The following is a 6,447-nucleotide window of genomic DNA, read 5'->3' on the forward strand; positions in this document are numbered from 1 at the left end:
CCAGGAAGAGTGCAAATGGTCATTATTACAAAGACAGAAGAGGAAGAAAAGACCAAAATGGATGTCAGAAGAAACTCTGAAGATTGCACTGGAGCGCAGAGAAGCCAAAGCACAAGGAAGAATTCAAGATGCTAAAGAGCTGGACAGAAGATTTCAAAAGGCAGCACGGGATGACAAAGCCAAATATTCTGTAAATAGATGTACAGAGGATATATCCTTGATGAATTCCATTCTTGATTTTGAACCATGCAGTGTTCCCTTGTTTTGTTCATGACAGCTTCCTGGACTAGGTATTGATTTCTCATTAGCACAATCATGTGTTGTGGGATCCCTATTCTTCTCAGTGTTAGCCATAATTTGTTGTTACCCAGATAGTCAAATACCTTTGCATAGTCAATAAAATAAAAATATATATATTTCTGTGTGAAGTTAGGGGTTTATTAAAAATGGCTTTCCTAGCCATTGCTTGACTTTGCCATGTAGATGTGCAGAAATATGCAAATAGGGCACGTTAGCCGATCCATAAGAGGATTGGCTAGTCTAGTCCTTAAATGAACAATTAAGCTGTGGAAGAAGAATCTTCTTCACGACCAGCAAAGAATAAGAAGTTTTAAAAAAAGTAAGAGAATGTGATTTTTCCTCCAGGACTAGACCAACAACTAAAGAAGTAGAGGACCAAAGAGCTGGCATTAGATGGAGGTGACTGCTTTCCTCCATTGACAGAACCAGAACTATGTTAAGACCTTTTGTCTGAGTTTGTTGGACAACTGAGGCTGGGTGGGGATATGGAGAGTCAATATTGGAAGGACTGAGAATTTTACAATCCTGGCTTTAATCTGTCAGGCACAAGGCTGGGGTGCCCATGAGCACATTTCAGAAGTGTCCTAACAGTATTCTGCTACTAACCTGGATTATAATCTTTTGATTTCCCAGCATGGTTATGTGTTCTGTGGGATAGTGCACTGGATTTTGGACCCCACAAAGCAGTAAGATTGATGCTAGGATGAGTATAAAGAACTATTGGGGTGTGGGAGATGTTCCTGACTTTATGGGAATTGGTTTTGTATTGTTCATACTATTGACAAGAACAATTTCCTTTTGTTAAATTGGTAAAAGTCAGATATGACCTTTTCTATGTGGCCTTCTTCTTTTTACACTTTAGTATGCTCTTCTTTCAAACAAGATCAATCCGACATTGGTAATGATATCCTTAGGTCGTATAGCCCTGGTGTACAAGTTGCCATCCCAGGTCACTTGTGGTTGCTGTGAGGCTGAACACTGTGACACGGATGTGTCAAATGCGTTAATGGTTGGCTACCCAATGCGGACTGAAGAGTGGGGTTGGAGCTCCCCGATTGAACAAGCGTGGAAGGAGGAGTGGCGTCCACTTCCATATAGCTTGCCTCCAGAAACCCTATGAACTTGGAGAAAGGATGAAAGGCACCCAAGCGTCAAGGACTCTCCTTCATAGGATCGCTATGAGTTGCCTGCGACTCGACGGCACTTAACAACAACAACATGCTCTTCTTTCAAACAAGATCAATCCGACATTGGCAATGATATCCTTAGGTCCACAGCCACTCCTAAACCCAGCTTGTATTTCTGGCAGTTCTCTGATGAAGTACTGGCCTAGTTGGTTTTGTATAATCTTCAGCAAGATTTTGCTTGTGTGTGACATTAGGGATATTGTTTGATGATTTCTATACTATGTTGGATCAACATTTTTTGGTAATGAAAATAAATATGAATCTCTATTTGAGGATAATAATACATCACATCTTCTTACTTACTGTTCAAAGCTTAGTCTATGAATACTTTTTTAATGTGTTCTAGCCTCTGTTATCTCATTTTTCTCTGAATTTTCTATATAATATTTAGTGTAACTTTAAGATTAAACTGTATTCTGATTTCTGTGAAATAGATTTCAGATTCTGAGAGCAAGATCTATATCTGATGTACATTTTTATTATTAATAGAATCTGTAAGAGGGCTTGGCACAAAGTGGGAAATTTACACTGACAAATAGGCATTTTAAAAATGAATTAGGGTACATTAGTGGATTTTCCATTTACTCAGTATGGAACAAATGAAAGAATCATAATCAAGAATATTATGGGGTAATTAGGGAGATAAAAAATGACAAAGAAAACTAGATTTGTACATTATAAAGGAGAGGTAGTTGAAATAAAGCATTAATTCAAATCTACAGGTCAAACTCAAAGAAGCATATTTAACACGGCATTCTTAAATTTGAAACTACATATAATTTTATTGTTACAATTTAAATCTTTTATCTAGTAATTATTATCAAAGATTCAGCAAAATATGTGCACAGGATGAAGAAGAAAGAACCATTATTTTATATACATATTACATGACTGGAAAAAAAACATTTTGCAAGTTCTCCATTTTAAGAGAAATTATGTGTCTTGGTAATACTGTAGATGTTTTGAGAATTTTTGTCCTTAAAATAAAATTGAAAAAAAAATCTACTAGTATGACATCAGGATTGGAGGAAGACTCATTAGCAACCTACATTATGCCGAAGACATAACTTCGCTTGCTGAAACTGAAGCGCTTGCTGCAGAAGGTCAAGGACTGTAGTCTTCAGTATGGATTGAAGCATAACATCAAGAAAACAAAGATTCTCACTACTATGCCAATTGGCAGCCATGAAAGATGGAGAAGAGATTGAGATTGTTAACAATTACAGCTTGCTGGGCTCTATAGTCAACACTCTTAACATCAGCAGTCAGGAAATCAAAAGCCAAATTACATTGGGAAAATTTGCTGTCAGGGATCTTTCCAGAGTGCTGTAAAGCAACGGTGTCAGTCTAGAGACTAAGGTGTACCTAATCCAGGCCATGGTCTTCTCAATTACTTACTAAGCATCAGAAAGCTGGACAGTGACTAAGGATGATAGAATAATAGATGCCTTTAAGTTGTGGTGCTGGAGAAGAATCTTTAACCATGGAATGTCAAGAAAACAAATAGGTCTGTCTTTGAGAGGGTGAAACTAAGTCTGTCCTTGGAAGCTAGGATTTTGAAGCTCAGTCTCACATACTTTGGGCATGTGGCCAGGACAGACCGGTCCTTGGAAAAGAATATCATGCTCGGAAGGGTGGAAGGACAGCACAGGAGAGGAAGACCCCGGATGAGACGAATTGATACAGTGACTGGGACAATGGGCATTGGTGTGTCAGAATTAGTGAGACTGGCTCAAGACAGGGCTGTGTTCAGAGCTGCTGTACATAGGGTCACTATGGGTCACTAGCTACTTGACTGTACATAACAACAACAAACTGTTTATAGTATAAGAGTTAAGACAGTATTAAAGGACAAATACTGCATGGTGCCACTGTTGTAAAACAGGACTGACCTTGGGGTTGGGGAGAGGCTGAGAAAGATGGGTTCAATAATGTATACTGCATTGAAACAGATGAGAAAGAAAACTGTTTAAAAGGGATATGTCATTAAGTATTTTTGTCATGACAGGAGACTAGAGCAAAGGCTACATGGTGGAGTGGACCTGGGGGAAGGTTTGTAAAACAATGAAATAATTTTTCTTTTACTTAGTAAAGAGGGTAGTGTACTAGGGGGAAGGGCTGGGAGGGGAGAAAATTGCAACAATGAATGAATGGAAATCCAGTCTGTAAATTTTTACTGAAATTAATAATAAATTTAAATTAAAAAAAGAATTAAGAAAATACTAATGTGACATTCAGATTAAGTGGAGAAGTTTTATACTTAAAGTTTATACTTTTGATTTGTATGTCCACTTAAAATTGGGAATTGTAACAGAAGAGAAACACATTTGCCCAAGCTCATTGAAGAACAAGTAAACAAGTGAAAGTGAAATGAAAAGCCATGATTTTAGTGGAGAGGGAAATAGGTAGTGGGGAAAAAAAAATTCAATCTATAGTCTTTTTTTCTCTTCCAAGAAAAAAAAATTGAGTTTATTACATATTTAATAACATACTACCTTTTGAAAGGTTATGTAGTGTTATTGATAAAAGATATTTTTCTATTATCTCCAAAATTAGATCAGTAGTGTAATTGTTTACAGAAGACAGAACTAACCAAACTTGTATTTCAACATAGAATATAAAGAAAATGCATGTTGAAACCAGGGAAGAAATAGATACCTGTGATCATTTAAAGAAGAATGGGTGTCACTAAAAGTTAGTCTATGAAAAAGTTCACTGGTTACAATTCTTACAGCTGAATTTTCCTCTTGTCACAATTGTTAATTTCTATTCTTGAGTTAGATAACAGCGCAGGTTAATTCCAGATGTTTTCATACTGCAGTTCCAGCTGATTTTAAGATCTGGTTTTGCTTGTACTATAAATCAGTAGAGTAAAAGACATATTAATAAATAATATGAACTTTCTTCTACTCTTGGAGATTTGCGCTAGCTTAAAAAAAAGCGAAAGCTAGTCCAAGCTAGTGGTTATCTCTTTCATTTCCTTGAGTAAATTTTTTCAACTGCCAAATAGAAGAATTATAATTTATTAATGCCTGAATGAATAATTCACTCTCAGACATGAAATGGTCCAAAACAAACAAACCCATTTGTATACTTAGCTATATGAACTTTTTAATGTACTGCCTCATAAACTGAAGACTTTGTTGAATCTAAAAAATAATGTGTTGACCGCTAAGCGCCCTACCATTAATTATTTCTCATTGCAGGCCTTCTGTTTCCTCTTTATTTTTTATGATTGTTTCCTCCTTATGGAACTGTACCTATACAGACATACACTTTCTCACTCCCCCCCCCATTGTATTTATATACGGTTTTCCTTAGTGAGTTTATTGGCTAACCGTTTATAAATTGTCTATGAATTAGAAGACAAATTGCACTGGAAGTCGGCTGTCAGAGACCTCTCCAAAGTACTGAGGAGCAAGGATGTCAGTCTGGAGACTAAGGTCCACCTGATATAGGCCATGGTTTTTGCCATTACTTGCTATGCTTCAGAGAGCTGGACAATGACTAGGGATAGTAGGAGAGTCGATGTCTTTGTGCTTTGGTGCTGGAGATGAGTATTGAATATACCATAGACTTCTAGGAGGAAAAACAAGTTTGTCCTGGAGAGGGTGAAGCCAGGCTGCTTCTTGGTGACAAGGATTCTGAAGCTTCATCTGATGAACTTTGGACATGTTGGCAAGGTGAAACTGAAACCAGTCATTAGAGAGGGATATCTTGCTTGAGAAGGTGGAGGGACAGCATAAGAGAGGATGATCCTCAATGAGATGGATTGATTCAATCACTGGGGTAATGGGGATAGACAAGTCTGAGACAGTGAGATTCTCAGCAAGGGTTAGAGCAGGGTTTAGGGCTCTTGTACATAGGTCTCAATGAGTCTCAAGTGACTTGATGGCACATAACAACAACATAGCAACAATACATTTTCTAGTATGTTCAGGTTTCTCTGGGAAGAAGCTAGCTGTTCTTTATTTCTTTTTTTGTGCATTAATAATAATAATTTTAATGAAAATTTACAGATATTTTGGATTTCCATTCATTCATTGTTGTATTTTTCTCCCTGCCTACCCCTCCCATTCAGTTCATTCTTCTCTTTGAAAAGTAAAAGAATAATTCTTTCATTGTTTTACAATCTCTCCCCTCAAGTCCACTCCACTATGCAGCCTTCATTCTGGACTCCTGTCATGACAATAATACCTAATAATATATCACTTTTAAACAGTTCTCTCATCTGTTTCAATGCAGTATACATAATTCATTCCATCTTTCTCAGTTTCACCCTGACCTTGATGTCAGTCCCATTCTACAAGAGTGGCACTATGCAGTATTTGTCCTTTTGTGACTGAGATACTTCACTCAGTATAATGTCCTCCAGGGCCATCCATTTTGCGTAATATTTCATTAGTTCCTTGTTTTTCAATGCAGCATAGTATTCCATTGTGTGAATATACCAGAGCTTCTCTATCCATTTGTTTGTTGATGGGCATCTCTGGTATTCATTACTATTTTCAATTCTAGACTAATAAAGACATCCTTTTGACTCATGGACCATTTCCTTTGCTTCTAATTATTTACTTTATTCAATTATTGTCCAGCTTCTCTATCAACATAGAGAGAGAGATCAGCTGACCCAGAGGACAGAAAGCGATGCTTCCAAGCCAAAGGTGGGTGATGGCCCTCGAGCCTGTCTTTCATTGTTTTTGTTCAGACATTCCTCTAGGTCATACAGCCCTGGTGTACAAGTTGCCACGTACAAGTTGGTTGCTGTGAGGCTGAACGCCGTGACATTAATGTATCAAATGCATTAATGGTTGGCTACCAAATGTGGACAGAGAGTGGGGTGGAGCTCCCCGATTAAAACAAGATTGGAAGGAGGAGTGGCATCCACTTCCATAATAGCTTGCGTCTGGAAACTCTAGGAACCTGGAGAGAGGATGAAAGGCACCCAAGCATCGAGGAC

Source organism: Elephantulus edwardii, unplaced genomic scaffold (genome assembly GCF_000299155.1).
Source record: "Elephantulus edwardii isolate Elephantulus edwardi_28Jun2011 unplaced genomic scaffold, EleEdw1.0 scaffold00002, whole genome shotgun sequence".
NCBI lineage: Eukaryota > Metazoa > Chordata > Mammalia > Macroscelidea > Macroscelididae > Elephantulus > Elephantulus edwardii.